Source organism: Stomoxys calcitrans, chromosome 1, assembly GCF_963082655.1.
Source record: "Stomoxys calcitrans chromosome 1, idStoCalc2.1, whole genome shotgun sequence".
NCBI classification, from domain to species: domain Eukaryota; kingdom Metazoa; phylum Arthropoda; class Insecta; order Diptera; family Muscidae; genus Stomoxys; species Stomoxys calcitrans.
Window position 1 is genome coordinate 172,065,450 of NC_081552.1, and position 18,325 is coordinate 172,083,774.

At 39.6% G+C, this 18,325-nt stretch overlaps 1 protein-coding gene across 2 annotated transcripts in view; it reads left to right on the top strand.

Annotated features, from left to right (window-relative positions):
- Positions 1-158: 158 nt before the first annotated feature.
- Positions 159-18,325, top strand: part of LOC106082514 (uncharacterized) — a 53,448-nt gene continuing 35,281 nt past the window's right edge. Inside the window, exon 1 of one of the 2 annotated variants that reach the window (XM_059360403.1) lies at positions 159-239. The gene's annotated coding sequence lies outside the window, so the exon portion shown is untranslated. Of the gene's footprint in view, positions 240-15,974; positions 16,150-18,325 lie in introns of those variants that run through there. The other variant, XM_059360402.1, reaches the window with a different exon arrangement.

Genomic DNA, 18,325 nt, shown 5'->3' on the forward strand with positions numbered 1-18,325 from the left:
TCATAAATAGAGGAAATGTGTTTTTATGTAGATGTTTATTTGTTTGTTACTTTTGGTTGACAGCTTTATCCATCATAATAGTTTTTATTGTGCTCTCGATCTGTGTAGTTCCATTTGGAAAAATAGCCAAGAAATATGTGGTTTTGTCAGTTGTGGCTGTTTTCAGTACTGACTATCACAAGCTTTGGAATTCTCCCCTGTAAATGCTGTTGTTACTTTTAGTTATAGCGAAGTATCAGGTAACGTAGATTAATTTGATAAAATCAAGATTATTTCTAGATCTGGATCAGTCTAGTGATATTCATTCTTATGGTCAAACTCATTCAATGGCAATATTATTATAGTTTTATGAAGGATGGCGAGATTCCAATACATTAGAAATCATAGGTGTTCTTCCCGTAGCAAATTTTAGACAAATCGGATGAAACTTTAGCCTTCCAGGGATCGGCTATCGGGATTCGGATGTTCTGACGGGCGGATGAACGGACATGGTAGATCGACATTGAATGTCAAGACGATCAAGAATATACATATATATGTATATACTTTTTTGAGTCGGAGATCTATATTTCGAAGTGTTACATACTGTGGTGGTAGGTATAGACAAGTAAAAGCGCGCTAAGTTCGGTCGGGTCGAAACTCATAAACCCTCCACCATGGCTCGCATTTGACAAGTTCTTTGCCCAATATCTCTTTATAGGCAAACAAATGATAATGGATAAGAATTGCTATCCTATTGAAACAATACCAATTGGGGACAAAAGTGGAAGTCATTGATCAAAATTTCAACAAAATCCGAAAATAATCGGTTTATATGGGAGCTATATCAGGTTATGAGCCGATTTGGACCATATTTGGATAAGTTGTTGGAAGTTAGAACAAAACACTTCATGCAATATTTCAGCCAAATCGGAGAATAATTGCGCCCTCTATCAGCTCAGGAAGTCAAGATCCGAAATCGGTTTATATGGCAGCTATATCAGGTTATAAACTGATTTAGACCATACACTTCATGCTAAATTTCAGCCAAATCGGATAAGAATTGCGCCCTCTGGTGGCTCTAGAAGTCAAGATCCAAGATCGGTTTACATGGATCGATATGGCCCATTTGCAAACACAACTGACCTACACTAATAAGAAGCATTTGTGCAAAATTTCAAGCGCTTTGAAAGTTAGTGTGCCTTCGACAGACAGACGGAAATATCTTGATCGACTTAAACTGTCATTACGTGCAAGAATATACAGTCGAAATTCTCTATAACGTAGTGGTTGGGGACCGACGAAATACTACGTAGAGAAACTTTGTTATGGAGTAACGAACCAAAATTAGGTCTAATTTGACGTAAGTGAAAAAATAAACAAAACAAGTAAGAGCGTGCTAAGTTCGGTCGGGACGAATCTTATATACCCTCCACCATGGATCGCATTTGTCGAGTTCTATGGCCGGTATCTCGTTTTAGGCAAACAAAGAATATTGAATAAGAACTATTATGCTATTGGAGCTATATCAAGTTATAGTCCGATTCGGACCATTAATGAATGCTATACATTGTAGAAGTCATTGTGTATTATTTCAGTTAATTTGGATAAGAATTGCGCCTTGTAAGGGCTCAAGAAGCAAAATCGGTAGATAGGTTTGTATGGGAGCTGTATCAAGCTATTGATCGATACAGCCAAATCGGATGAAAATTGCGCACTCTATTGGCTCAAGAAGTCAAGACCCAAGATCGGTTTATATGGCAGCTATATCAAAACATCGACCGATTTGAACCATACTTAGCGCAATTGTTGAAAGTTATACCAAAACACCTCGTGGATAATGTTTTGATATAGCTGCCATATAAAACGATCCTGGGTCTTGACTTCTTCAGCCAATAGAAGAAGGTTATTGAGGTATTTTGTTATGACTTCAAATAACTGTCCTAAGTATGGCGCAAATCGGTATATAACCTGATACAGCTGCCATATAAACCGATCTGGGATCTCGACTTCTTGAGCCTCTAGAGGGCGCATGTATCATCCGATTGGTAGAAATTTTGTACAATGGCTTCTCTCATGACCTTTAACATACGTGTGTAATATGGTCTGAATCGATCAATAGCTTGATACAGCTTCCCTATAAACTATTTCCCGATTTTTCTTCTCGAGCCCTTTCATGGCGCAATTCTTATCCGAATGAACTGAAATATTACATAATGACTTCTACAATGTTCAGCATTCATTTATGGTCCGAATCGGACTATAACTTGATATAACTCCAATAGCATAACAGTTCATATTCAATATTCTTTGTTTGCCTAAAGGAGATACCGCGCAAAGCACGCTCTTACTTGTTTTTATACCCTCCACCATAAGATGGGGGGTATACTAATTTCGTCATTCTGTTTGTAACTACTCGAAATATTCGTCTGAGACCCCATAAAGTATATATATTCTTGATCGTCGTGACATTTTATGCCGATCTAGCCATGTCCGTCCGTCTGTCCGTCCGTCCGTCCGTCTGTCTGTCGAAAGCACGCTAACTATCGAAGGAGTAAAGCTAGCCGCTTGAAATTTTGCACAAATACTTCTTATTAGTGTAGGTCGGTTGGTATTGTAAATGGGCCATATCGGTCCATGTTTTGATATAGCTGCCATATAAACCGATCTTGGGTCTTGACTTCTTGAGCCTCTAGAGTGCGCAATTCTTATCCGATTGGAATGAAATTTTGCACGACGTGTTTTGCTATGATATCCAACAAGTGTGCATAGTATGGTTCAAATCGGTCCATAACCTGATATAGCTGCCATATAAACCGATCTTGGGTCTTGACTTCTTGAGCCTCTAGCGTGCGCAATTCTTATCCGATTGGAATAAAATTTTGCACGACGTGTTTTGTTATGATATCCAACAACTGTGCCAAGTATGGTTCAAATCGGTTCATAACCTAATATAGCTACCATATAAACCGATCTTGGGTCTTGACTTCTTGACCCTCTAGAGGGCGCAATTCTTATCCGATTGGAATGGAATTTCGCACGACGTGTTTTGTTATGATACCCTGATATAGCTACCATATAAACCGATCTTGGGTCTTGACTTCTTGACCCTCTAGAGGGCACAATTCTTATCCGATTTGAATGAATTTTTGCACGAAGTATTTCGTTATGATATCCAACAACTGTGCCAAGTATGGTTCAAATCGGTTCATAACCTGATATAGCTGTCATATAAACAGATCTGGGGATTTGATTTCTTGAGCTTCTGGAGGGCGCAATTCCTATCCGATTTGGCTGAAATTTTGCATGACGTATTTTATTTTTACTTTCAACAACTGTGTCAAATAAGGTTCAAATCGGTTCATAACCTGATATAGCTGCCATATAAACCGATCTGGGATCTTGACTTCTTGACCCCTAGAGGTCGCAATTATTATCCGATATGCCTGAAATTTTGTACGACGGATCCTCTCATGACCATCAACAAACGTGTTTATTATGGTCTGAATCGGTCTATAGCCCGATACAGATCCCATATAAATCGTTCTCTCTATTTTACTTCGTGAGCCCCAATGGACGCAATTCTTATACGAATTGGCTGAAATTTTACACAGGTCTCCAACATATAATTTAATTGTGGTCCGAACCGGACCATATCTTGATATCGTTTTAATAGCAGAGCAACTCTTTTCTTATATCCTTTTTTGCCTAAGAAGAGATGCCGGGAAAAGAACTCGACAAATGCGATCCATGGTGGAGGGTATATAAGATTCGGCCCGGCCGAACTTAGCACGCTTTTACTTGTTTTTTATTCTAACCCAATGTAAGCCATCTGAATACTCAGGCATCCTAACGTTCGGAAATTTACTAAATATATTAAACCGATATTCCTTCGTTTTATAGAGCCTCCATCATCTTTGGTTACAATAGATACATCTTTACTACACAACTTATTTTAAACTAAAATTTATCGATTTTTGTTCGCAATTTTCCACTACAACAGTTATGTTACACACCACTGTATATTTTTGAACACGCAAAGCACAAAACCTTGCTGAGTGTATACGAGAAACTATGCATAGCAGTCAATGAAAATGTAACGTATCTTACATCAATTTTATTTTTTGGCAGTCTGCAAGTGCGTTAATGATCAATATTGAATGAATTTCGTTCTGTTCCACATTTTTGGGTGAACTTCAAGAAAAACAAGTAAAAGCGTGCAAAGTTCGGCCGGGCCGAATCTTGGGAATCCACCACCATAGATTCTGCTAAAATATGGGAGTTATATCTGGTTATAGACCCATTTGGACCGTACTTGGCGCAGTTGTTGAGAGTCATAGCAGAACACTATTTGCAAAATTTCAGCCAAATCGGACTTGCGGCTTGGAAAGGCTCAAGAAGTCAAATCGAGAAATCGGTTTGTATGGGAGCTATATCAGGTTATAGACCGATTTGGGCGGTACTTCGCACAGTTGTTGGAAATCATAACAGAATACTATGTGTAAAATGCCAGTCAAATCGGACCAGAATTGCGGCTTTCAGGGGCTCAAGAAGTCACATCGGTAGATCGGTTTATATGGGAACTATAACTAAATCTTAACCCATTTGAAATTCCCAACGACCTACATCAATGGTAAGTATCTGTGCAAAATTTCAAGCGGCTAGCTTTACGCGTTCGGCCGCTATCGTGATTTTAAAAGACGGACGGCTAGATCGAATCAGAATGTCGAGAGGATTCAGAATATATATAATTTATGGGGTCCCATATCAATATTGGGGCAAGATTAGTATACCCCTATCATATGGTGGTGAGTATTAAAAAATTGTCAAAATATTTGTTATAGAGAGTTTAGTTTGTGTGAGAAATTCAACTTGCACTTTAAAAACAATTCGTAACGGAGAGGTGTTCGTTATAGAGAGGTTAAAATAGGTGAACTTGACTGAAAAAAAGTTGTGTTTTCAATTCGTATTCGTTATACAGAACAATTCGTTATAAGGAAGTTAGTTATAAAGAAGTTTGACGGTTTTATTGTCTATAGAGGGAAAAGGTGTAAAAGTGATCGCGTATGCTGATGACGTGGTAATTGCGGTTCGGGGAAGTTTCCCAGCCCTTTTGGGAATATTTCAGGAAACTATATGTGAAACAGTGAAATGGGCTATCGAAAGTGGTCTAGGCGTAAATCCGTGCAAGACAGAAGTAGTTCTTTTCAGCATGTGATACAAGTTACCTACAGTGGTACCTGTCTCCTTGGGAGTAGAGAATGTTCTATTTACAGAAGGCGGAAAACCCCTGAGTGTTTGGCTGGACAGGAAATTAAACTTCAAATACAACATTTTGGAAAGGGCAAGAAAGACAACCCATGCCCTGTACCTGCAAGAGAGCCATTGGCAAAAATTTGGGGCTAAGACCGCAGGTCATGCACTGGATATATACTGCAGTTGTTAGACCTATAATGCTATATGGTGTTGTGGTCTGGTGGACAGCGCTTCAAAAGTCCACCTATTGTTCAATGGTCAACCGGATCCAAAGGATGGCTTGTTTGTGCATCACAGCCGCACTGACGACGACACCATCTGATGCACTTAACTTAGTGCTATACCTAATACCTTTGGGCATTGTAGCTAGACAAATTGCTGTGACCGCTGCTGTGAGGCTAAGGGAACTTCTTCTTTGGCCTGATGTTCCAGGCACATTACCAGAGCCGTGTTTTATTAAAAAGTACTGTACCACTTTTCCTGATAGAAGTTATAGTCTATACAGATGGTTTGAAACAAACAATCAGGTGTGCTTTGAGGTGTACTCTGAAGAACTAGGACTGGTCATACCGAGAGGGTTACCCGACCACTGCAGTGTGTATCAAGCGGAGATCCTTGGAATGGCTAAAATATAATGTCATTACGACGATTGGCATAAATATTTTCTCGTTCTCTCTGGAGAACGTATTTCTGTATTCGAAAAACTGCCATCGACTGTCGCAGGTCTGTCAACAAAAACAATTAGGGATTTTATAGTAGCACGGAATTCCTGACTTAGATTTTCTTTATCGAGGTTACTTTTTAGTATTTGGAGCGCACAACAAGCCAATTACTGGCTTAGGTGTTTGTCCATATTGGCATGGGGCGGATTAATATCCGTACCCTCTTTTCAACCTCAGCTAAACGGAAGAAGATCGAATATCGAAGTTAGTTTCCGACGAAATATAAGCTGATGTTGAGCATTACCCGTATGAAGAATCATTTTCTATTACAAATAGAAAGCAAAAAGCTTAGTTTTAAGGTTAGGCAATATTAGACAATTTCTGTGTTTTGTCTAGTCTAGCGGATTCGCTAGCTTTTGGATACATAAAACGCTTTTCCCGCTAAATGCTATATACTTTATACGTTGGCTGCTCTGACACACATCCAAAATAGTCAAATATCAACACACAAACAAAAAAAGTCATTTTAATTTTAAATAAATGTTTCTCCACACAAACAAGCGAGAAAATGGGTAAATAAAACACCCCTAATATCCGATTGTATGAATTATTTGAAGACTGAATAAATTCAGCGCAAAACGTGTTCTATGGTTCCTGTAGAAGAACTGTTTGAAAATTTCACTATCCTTGTGTATAAAATTAATTAATCACTGCATAAATTGAACCTACTGATCTTATCATCGAGTTTTTTCCTTTTATGCAAATTAATTGCAAATTATACAGCCCTAAGGTTGTATACTTGCAGTTCATTTTGGTTCGACATCTGCCTGAATTTAGAATACAATTCAAATTGGACATTTTTACTAAAGGTGGACGCCGTAACAATATAATGAACACATCGATGGTGATCTGTGAGGCTTTGGAAAACGTCAAAAATGGCAACTTGTTAAAAGTTACATTTCGCGAGGCATTTCGTGTTTCTAATTTGCCAAAAAGGTGCCCGTTTTGAAATTTACATCTACAATATAATTTATCTTCGATTTCCAGTATAAAAGCTTGGCAGTGCTCTCGTAAACATAACGTAAATGTTGCCTAAATATAAAGAGGCGATTATGCTTCTTACAAAATGTAGAGTTTGACATTACAAATAAACAAATCATAAAAATATCAATAATATGAAATGAAAAACATGTGAAGGTGGCACTGACGCCGTAGAACTTAAGTGAGGCCCAACATGCGTGCCACAAGGGCAATTCTGAGGGGTACGCAATGACAATCTTTCTGGATTATGAAAGAGGTATTTAACAAGCGGGGAGATAGGGTCGTGGAGATAGTAGGAGGTTTCTCGCAAATTTAAACTCCTGTCTATATAGAGGAATACCCTGCAGTTGTCGAAGGAGGCCAAACATCTGGCCTTAGTCCTCATAAAAGCGCTGTGCGCCTTCTACTCCTGTATTATATTCTTGTCATTTCTCTTATATTCTCACTTGTTCTTTTCCTTTTCAGCCACACTACTTTTTATCACAAGGAAATCATTAAAATATGACCAATAGTCAACTGTTCAGTGTGAACATAGGGCATTAACAAGCTCTCTTCATCTAGCTCTTTCGTTGGCCAAAGCCTTAGCCTGATTTCACGATATATGGGTTGATTCCAATTTTGTTTTCGTGCAGTGGATCCATGTGTTATTTCGGGCATCCCCTCCTTCGCTATCTTTGCGGATTCCAGTCTGGGACATTTCTCGCTATATCATCGCGCGGTCGGTGTAGGATATGATCCAACCAAGTCCATTTCCTCTTCCGGATTTCTACATCGACAGGAGAACTGTTTATTATTATATGAAATTGGTCATTGAAATACGATTTGGCCAGAAATTTGAAGCCTTTGTCGCAGGCAGTGATTTATTTGATTTTGTGGTTAGTCGCTTGTGTCAAGCTCCAAATTGTACAGCCATATAATATAATAGATTTCACACTACGGTTGAAGATTTTGACTTTTGTAATATGTGAGATGTCACAGCCTCTCCAATCTTTTTATACCCACCACCAAAGAATGGGGGTATATTCATTTTGTCATTCCGTTTGCAACACATCGAAATATCCATTTCCGACCCTATAAAGTATATATATTCTTGATCAGCGTAAAAATCTAAGACGATCTAGCCATGTCCGTCCGTCTGTCTGTTGAAATCACGCTACAGTCTTTAAAAATAGAGATATTGAGCTAAAACTTTGCACAGATTCTTTTTTTGTCCATAAGCAGGTTAAGTTCGAAAATGGGCTATATCGAACTATATCTTGATATAGCCCCCATATAGACCGATCCGCCGATTTAGGGTCTTAGGCCCATAAAAGCCACATTTATTATCCGATTTTGTTGAAATTTGGATCAGTGAGTTGTGTTAGGCCCTTCGACATCCTTCGCCAATTTCGCTCAGATCGGTCCAGATTTGTGTATAGCTGCCATATAGACCGATCCTCCGATTTAGGGTCTAAGGCCCATAAAAGCCACATTTATGGTCCGATTTCGCTGAAATTTGGGACAGTGAGTTGTCCTAGGCCCTTTGACATGTTTCTTTAATTTGGTGTAGATCGGTTCAGATTTGGATATAGCTGCCATATAGACCGATCCTCCGGTTTAGGGTCTTAGGCCCACAAAAGCCACTTATAATATTCGATTTTGATGAAATTCGGGGCGGTGAATTGTGTAAGGCCCATCGACATCCTTCGTTAATTTGGCTCAGATTGGTCCAGATTTGGATATAGCTGCCATATAGATCCATCCTCCGATTTATGGTGTAAGGCCCATAATAGCCACATTTATTATCTGATTTTGCTGAAATTTGGGACAGTGAGATGTGTTAGGCCCTTTGACATATTTCTTCAATTTGGTCCAGATCGGTTCAAATTTGGATATAGCTGCCATATAGGCCGATTTCTTGATTTATGGTTTTGGGCCCATAAAATGCTCATTTATTGCCCGATGTCCCCGAAATTTGGAACAGTGAGTTAAGTTAAGCCCCTGGACATACTTCTGCAATATCGCACAGATCGGTCCAGATTTGGCTATAGCTGCCATATAGACCGATATCTAGGTTTTAGGTTTTGGGGCCATAAAAGACGCATTTATTGTCCGATGTCGCTGAAATTTGAGACAGTGAATTTGGTTAGGCTCTTCGACGTCCTTCTTCAATTTTGCCCAGATCGGTCCAGATTTGAATATAGCTGCCATATAGACCGATCTCTGGATTTAAGGTTTAGGGCCCATAAAAGAGGCATTTATTGTCCGATTTCGCCGAAATTTGGGACAGTGCTTAGTGTTAGGCTCTTCGACATGTTTATGCAACTTGGCCCAAATCGGTCCAAATTTGGATATAGCTGCCATGTAGACCGATATCTCGATTTAAAGTCTTGGCCCCATAAAAGGCGCATTTATAATCCGATTTCACTGAAATTTGACACAGAGACTTATGTTCGGCTTTTCGACATCCGTGTCGTATATAGTTCAGATCGGTATGAGGTATATGAGTATAAGGTATGAAATTTTCACCGAATTTTGATGAATGGTGGTTTACATATATACCCGAGGTGGTGGGTATCCAAAGTTCGGCCCGGCCGAACTTAACGCCTTTTTACTTGTTTGAGTTTAAGAAAGGAGCCTCTAGCTTTATGGGTACGTATGAGTATGTCTGCTTCCCATCCTCCGTCCTTTGTTATTTCGCTGCTAAGATGGGAGAAGTTGTCAATGTTTTCAATGACATGGTCGCTTAGAGTGAGCGGCGTCAAATTTGATGTTCCCATTCTCATCAATTTGGTCTTTGCTATGTTTATCTTCAGGCCTACTTTGGCAGCATTTTTATTAAATTTTTCCAATTTCGTCTTTATGTGCTCCAAGCGATGCGCAAAAAGACATGTGTCATCCAGGTAGTCGATGTCTCCAAGAAAGCGTATGCCATAGCGTCCCTCTAACGCGGAGTCTAATAAAATAAAACAAGTAAGAGCGTGCTAAGTTCAGCAGAGCCGAATCTTATATACCCTCCACCATGGATTCCATTTGTCGAGTTCTATGCGCAGTATCTCTTTTAAGGCAAACAAAAAATATTAGGTTATGTATCGATTTGCGCCATACTTAGCACAGTTATTGGAAGTCATAACAAAACACTTCATGCAAAATTTCAGCCAAATCGGATGAGAATTGCGCGCTCTATTGGCTCAAGAAGTCAAAATTCAAGATCGGATAGATGACAGCTACACCAGATTATAAACCTATTTGAATCATACTAAACACAGTTATTGAAAGTGATACCAAAACACTGCGTTCAAAATTTCAGTCAAATCGGACGAGAATAGCGCCCTCTAGATGCTCAAGAAGTCAAGATCCAAGATCGGTTTATATGGAAGCTATATCAAAACATTAACCGATTTGAACCACACAAAATTTCAACCAAATCGGACGAGAATTGCGCCCTCCAGAGGCTCAGGAAGTCAAGGCCCAAGATCGGTTTATATGGCAGCTATATCAAAACATGGACCGATTTGGCCCATTCACAATCCCAATCGACCTACACTAATAAGAAGTATTTGTGGGAAATTTCAAGCGGCTAGCTTAACTCCTTCGAAAGTTAGCGTGCTTTCGACAGACAGACGGACATGGCTAGATCGACTTAAAAGGGCATGACGATCAAGAATATATATACTTTATAGCGTCTCAGACGCATATTTCGAGGTGTTACAAACAGAATGACGAAATTAGTATCCCCCATCCTATGGTGGAGGGTATAAAAACAGCGTCGGCGAATGGATGCAACCCCGATTCACTCCTTTGTCGATCCCGAAAGGTCGGCTCCTTTTTCCATTGAAGCAGTCTGAAACTGCAGCATTCCTATACAGCTCCATAATTAGTATAACAACCCTTTCAGGGATGCCCTTATTCAACAGCGTGCCCCACATTGAAGTTCTCGAAACTGTTTCAAACGCACACTTGAAGTCGATGAATAAAAGGTGTAGGTGTGTATTAAGTTCTGCAGACTTTTCAATGATTATGCACGGGGAGTTAATGGCCGAAAACCTGATAGTTCCTTCCTCAAAATGCTGTCAAGTGCAGAAGAAGACTTGCCATAACTTTATTTATTGCGTTTCGCAGTGTAATTCCCCTCCAGTTTTTACACTGGGTGAGATCACCCTTATTTGGGATTGTGACCATGATCGCTTTTTTCCATTCCTACGGGACAGCGTTTGTATCTCAGTCCTCTCTAATTATTTGGATGATCGCTTTGAGCTATGGGACTAGAATGGCCTCAATTTCCTCGCAGGTGGGTGGGGCTGTGGATATATCCTCAGGGGGATAAGGAGGGTCGGAGCTTGCGTCGTCTGTTGTTGGTCCTTCGGAGCTGAAGAAACTGCGCCATCGCTCTAATTGCTGTTCGGGTGTTGTTAGTAATGATCCGGCCTCATTTTTTATTGTTGGCGTTGGCCTTTTATTGTTGCCGCTCATTCGTTTTACTGACTCTTAGACACCACGCCTGTTTGCAATGTTAGCTGCATTTAGGCTTGCTGCCAGTATATCAAAATATATTCGCTTAACTCTGCAAACTAGGCGCTTGATCATCGAGGTGGAGGCGCGATATTTAGTCCTGACCGCGATTTTAGTTACATTTGATTTTGTCTGTAGAAGAGCTTTGCGTAGACGCTTCCGATGTTTTTTTCCTTTATAGTTTCCTTGCTTCTCCATGTTTTTGGGATCGTCGAGCAATGTGTATGATAGAAGTGGCCGTCTCCGTATTTCCTGCTGTTATGTCGGCCCATGCATGGGTGTTATTTTGCATTTTCCCCGTTAGTGTTGCCTTGTAGTCGCGCGCTGTTTCGGGGTCTTCTATGTTTATGAGGTTGAACTTTATGCTTTTTGTTTGAGTCCTTTTCACTACGGCTGGGGGTAGGCGTAGAGTGGCCACTAAGAGCATATGGTCACTATGGATGTCGGCTACTTGTCTAGTTTTCACATCCATCACCGAACCCAGAAAGAGTTTGTTGATAAGAACGTGGTCGATTTGATTACGGGTGTTTCCATCTGGTGATTCCCAAGTATATTTGTATATATCTTAATGGGGGAATTGTGTGCCTCCAATAAAGAATGGGTTTCTTGCGCAGAAATCAACCAATCTATCGCCATTTCCATTCTTGGTATTGCCAAGTCCTTGCAATACTATGATTGATTGTACATTATTGTTGTTATTGCCCACCTTGGCATTAAAATCTCTCATAACAATTTTAATATCTCCTTTTAGTAAAGAGCGTGTCACTGAATTGAGTTTATAAAGTCGGTAATGGTTCTATCGTCGGGTCCCTGTTCGTTAAGCTGTATTGGGTTTCCATTGCCTGTACTGCCTGATGTTTCAATACTAAGATCTTTGCCTATCTTAGACTTCCAAATCTTAAGTAAATCGGCTTCTTGGGAGTTGGTCGTCGGCTCCCTGTTCGTTGGGTTGCATTGAGTCTAATGCTGCCTAATGTTTCAATATTAGGATCTTTACCTATCCCAGTATTCCGAATCTTTAAGTCGGTGATGGGTCCGTCGACGGGTTCCTGTTTGTTAGGCTGTGTTGGGTCTCTCGACACTGCACTGCCTGATATTTTAGTATTAGGATCATTACATCTCCTAGTCTTTCCAATAGAGAGAGATGCCGTGATTGTCTCGTTGTCGGACCCCTGTTTGTTGGGCGGTGCTGAGTCACCTGCCACTGCACGGCCTGGTGTCGCAGAATGAAAATTTCTGCCTATTCTAGTTTTCCCAATCTTGAAAAAGACAGCTTTGCTCCCGTAGTGTGCCATGCGTTTAGTCTTAGCCAAACACGTTACGGAGACTTGATCAATGCTAACCACAAAGAGAGTTCCTTCCTCCTTCTCCTCTCTGTGGAAGACCTCCCACTTCTCTGCGACAAAACCTTCGCTTTGCTTGTCCAATAATTCCAACATGCGTTCTGTCGCAAATTTACTGCCCCATCTCTCGATAAAGACCGTAGCCTTTGTGAGCTGGGGGATATCCATCATTCTCACCAGGTCGAGCTCCCAGGGAGCGTGAATACGTCTGACGAGCTGTTTGACGGTATCAATACATTCCGCCGACGCAAAACGCAGCGTAAAGATGTCCCCTCTAAACTCGCAGCTCATCATTTGTATGGGTGGACCCTCTACAGAGTTCCACACATGTTCAAAAATCCGATCGTTAAACAGACCCTCCACTTGGGACCGATGATCTGGTGGAATCCTACCGGATGCACAGCCGATATTGATGAATGCATAAGTCAGCTCATCTCTGTTGTGCCTCCTTGCCACTCTGGCGTAAGAGGGCGGTTCCTTACCATTCTCTGCGATCATCTTCCCCTTCCGTGATGGCTATGGCCTCCTTTTGGAAATCACAGTCCTCCATGAAGACTCAGGGGCCGTGCGCGCTTCCTTCGTTCCTGTTCCAACTTTGTCTACCTCCGCAGGACACTGTCTGGAGTCTCCATTGCGGGATGGCTGGCTTGGTTTTCCCAGAGTATTTGAAAGCGGGGAGCTCTTTTCCTTCTTCAGTATTTAAGCAGTGTTATACTCTTCGGGAGATTTGATTCTTTTTCCAGCTTCCGTAGAAGTGCTTGGAATGTCAGTTCTATCCCTTCCTTTTGCCTGATTACGCTGCTGGTACATACTCCTCTGTCTCCTTCGTCGTGCACCGGACCGCTTTTTCGGATCTATGCTTGTGAGCTTAGCAAAGCCATCGCTCACTTCTGCTGTCATCCCGATGCCCTCATCTCTCGATTCGGCTGCGATGACTGTTTCATTGACACAGTCGCTGTCTGAATCCGAGTCGGAAACACCGCCTTTACTTAAAGGCTGGGACGCACTGTGCATCCTTCTGGTTTATCGGTCTCTTCCTCATTAATTAGTCTGACGACTAGTTGTGGGCTTGAAGCATTACTCTCGACTACAGGTGCCAAGGCACCCACACCTATAGGAGGGGAGGACAACACGCTACGGTCTGACGCCACCACCGCAGATGTTGTCTTTCGAGTCCATTTCTAGCCTACTCCAAAAGGCTTTAAAATTTTTTTCTTTATAGGTAGTACCTATTCCGAGATACGGATAGATATTTCTTTTCTTTGAAGAGCGAAATAAAAACACGTCGGCTTCACTCAACGGCTACAATATTAATCGTAGATTTTCCGTCTAAAACGGGCATTACTTTTTTGATTCACAACGGATTTTTATGATTCTTACCTTCTTTTGAAGGTCACTACAAATCACTAAGTTACAGTGGCTGAAATATGAAAAAACGCACTTAAAACACAAAACAACATTTTCTTCGTTGTCTATTCTGCTTAAAGGGTACCAAATAATATACATATATTTACTACTGTGAAAAAGAAAATTAAATAAGCTTCCCAAAATGGGTAATAAAAATCAAATCGGTTAAAAATAGATGACTTATGCAATTTTTTGTGTTTTATCTTTTTTATTTAGAAATTTCTTAAAATAAATGACTTGTGCATGAATGAATGGGAAAAGATGCATATTTTTTTTGAACACCCACCAACAACAAATATGCTTTGGCCTAAAAAAATCGAATTAACCCATTAATGGCCGTTGTACCTGCTTGAGCACAGTAAAGGGAATGGTTCAGAAAAGTGTTTCATTCGGTAAAAAAAATGGATGATCTCTATAAATGAATTAAACAATTTTTTATGGCGTGGATTTTTTATGGGTCAAATAGGTAGATGTTAATGGGCTAAATATGAAGAGGCTACAAAAGTACCAAGCATTCTGTGTAAAGGGACTGTCTTTATAAGCCTTATACCCGTTTGTTTTTAATGATTCTTATAAATAAAGTCAAAAATGTTTAATTTTTTATGGCCTTGGTTGTTATAGGTTTAATAGGTAAACGTTAATGGGTTAAATAGATAAATAATATAACAGAACCAACCTTGTGGTTGCGAAACAGGTACATTCTAGTTTCTGTAAGTGAACAATAAACATAGGAGTGATTTTGGTGCAAAAAGTGATGTAATATAAAGTCTATTTATTAAAATTTACCTAAGATCGAAAATATTATCAAATTACATAAATTTGTGTAGTAAAAGAAACAGCTTTTGTTTTACACATGTGGATTGTATGTGGATAAACCACATAAAATAGATGTATCGATGAAGAAGCATATTATTTCTCTTTATGCAGAATATGTTAAGAGTCCCTTAATATATGGAAAATGGTATATACCATCGGTTTTCTGTTTGTTTTGTTATTCAACGCTAAGATCCTGGAGAAATTGTTTACGTTGCTCTATTGAATTGCCGGTTAATTGGCTTTCATTCCCTGTGCATAGAAAAATAATCAATATTTCTGTTTGACTGAAACAAGAGTATATCATTTCAAAATAAGGCAACATATTAAATATCCAAATTTTGATAGTTTAATAAAGACTGTATCGCGTAAGGAAAACGACGCTGTTCCGAAAGTCTTTACGGGGTATCACCAGATTTTAATGGCTTTGAACCACTCTTAGCAATGTTATAATCTTCGAATCAGAGTATGCCCCTTCTAAGGGAGAATTTATAAAACAACATTTAATCTTGTTAGAGATTTAGAATTGTCGAAAAGACAAACCGAACTTCTAGCTTCCAGACTTAAGCAATGGAACTATGTGTAAGAAAATGTAACCATTACATTACGCAGGACCGAGGAAACTAGTTTGTTTGGATCAATTTTCAACGAAAGCATTGAAAAAAGCCAATTTGCCCTTCTGCAACGATGTGAACGTATTGTTTGAACAACTTGGATATAGCGATATTCCAGAAGATTGGCGATTATTTATTGACGGTTCAATAAAAAGTAATATAAAAATTTTCTAATATTTTAAAAACATCAAAGAATCATATGACATTATGTCTCTAATACTAAATGCTATAGCATGCTCTACACATAAGTGTCTAATTGTGACTGATTTGAAAGTACTAACAATTTTGAATGGCTCGCAAGGTGGTAACACAAAGTATTCGTGGTATTTTGTCAATGCCAATTATAGCGTTCAACAGCTATAATTGGTGAAAAAAATTGCATAAATATCCCGTTAGTCAATCCAAAAGACATCATTTTACCTCCGTAGCACATAAAATTGGGCTTAATAAAGCAATTCGTGGAAGCACTTAATAAAAATGGAGCAATATTCAAATACCTTGAATAAGGGTTTCCACGAATTACGGGCAGAAAATTAAAAGAAGGTAAAACATATATTATATCATATAAAACATTAATAAAAAGCAATTTTAATTTTAAATCAGTAGGTATTTATTGGCCTCAAATTGATAAAAAATGACAAATGCACACAACAAATGAAACTTGAAGAAATATAGGCATGGAATGGTTGTTGTTGTAGCAGTTTGTTGTGTTCTATCTTTCGTCTGCTTGATTCTGTTAAGTGTCAAGGTCCGGGACCTCTGCGACTAAGATGGGATGCGCCCAGAGGGATCTGGGTCTGAGTCGAGTGGGTCTGTCTGAGCAGTTAAACAGATGACGTGTATCGTGTGGTCCCTGGTCACAATCGGGACATAAGTCGTGCACGTCAATTCGAGCTCTGTAGGAGTTGAGGCAGCTGCATCTGCCGGAACGTAATTGAGCCTGAACTACTCTGGTTTGCCGGGGAGGTCAATTTCTTCAGGTGCTATGGGAGGCTGTCGTTCTCTAAGGACTACATTTACCCGGTCTCTATTTACCGCATCTGCTATCGTGTCTGCATGAATGTTATCTAGACCCGCTTGATCTAGAGGTTCTCTCTTGTAGCGCTGAACCTCACGCTCTAGATTATGTAGATCCACGTTAAGGCTTCTGGGCGGTAGATATCTATCCACAACATGATGATCTGCGATAACAGCCCAAAAGGTATATGTCTTCGCACTGGTGGATCTTTGTATCCTGATAGAGGTGGTCCACATGAGAACTGAGGAGACGTCGCATAGAATGGTTTTGTTTTAGTGTGCAAAATTTTTTTTGGAAACACAAAAAGTGAAAATTATGAGCAGATAGTAAGCAACTGTCTTCGGCCTACCATGCAATGGGTTGCAAAATGTCAAATAAATTACACTAGTGGACGAAAAGTGTCGTTCATTCTTTCTTTGGTCTTTTTCGAATTTGGAGTTTGATCTATGGTGGATTGTGTAGTGTGCAGGCTAATATGCATATCCTTGGCGTTGGAAAGAAAGAAGCCGCGGTGCAAAGTGTTTGTTTTATTCAATTTGGTTTTTTTATGTGATTAAAACAACAAACAAAACACTAACGGAGAGAATCTAAAAAGGGACAAAATATTAACACCCTGATATTAAAAAGAACCCAGAAGAACACGATGAGGCCAAAAAGAAATATGTTCAATAGTAAAAAATGGTCAAAAACTTGAAATAAAAGTATATTGATTAAATTGAAATTCCTGAAATCTAACGAAAAGTTAAAAGACACTAAAAACGAAGAAGCTAACGTCTAAAACAAAAAGGTTTAAAAGTACTGAGAAAAAAATTAATATCCTTAAAGAAATTAAATGATCGAAAATTGTTAAAAACCTGAAAGAAAGCGAGACTAGACACATGAAAGGGAATTAAAAATTGAAATTACAAAAGAGACAATAATAGAGTAAATTACCTGTGCTAAACAATTTAAATCCCTATCAAAAGAAATGCTTACTGAGACAAACCGTTCACGCCCGTTTCCACGCCACCTCCACTCTCCCAACATTGGAAAATCCGCCAGCCAGGTGGTAACAGCACGTCGTTGGTCAGTCGACAACGCCCAAAAGTACCCTAGTTCGAATCTCTTTTTCCTATACTAAACACAAGACAATACGATTGACTTGGACGGATGGACAGACAGCTACAGGACGCTAAACTTCTGAAAATAAAGGTTTAAAATAAAAATAAACAATTATTAAAAAGTTGTAGAGGCAGGGCTGACATCATTTCTTTTATCTCATTTGGCACCGGTAAATTAGGAAGCGCCCTTTCAGCTTAGGTTGAACTAACTCTTAAGCCAGTAAGGTTTTGGTAAAGATACTTGGGAGCCCTTGACCAACAACATCCTATAAAAAGAAAGAAAAAAACTTTTATTTAAAGAATACATACGAAGGACTATAGCTACATTATACTTTCCATTATCAGACGGACGGACAGGATATAGGGTAAACAAGCAGGGTCGATAACGTTCCAAGGCTGGTACTTCAGCTCAACAACACCAGTTCTAACGTCAAGTCCATCACGAGGCGAGACCCTAAAGGCTTAGAGTTCATATTTCATTATGGAAGAGTAGATCTTTAAGGTAAAGAAAGGGTAGTGCACCATGCTGTAGGGGGACAAGGGAGACATGTATGGGGTATCCAAAACGGTTGGACATCGGATACCATGGTTGGGTGGGCCA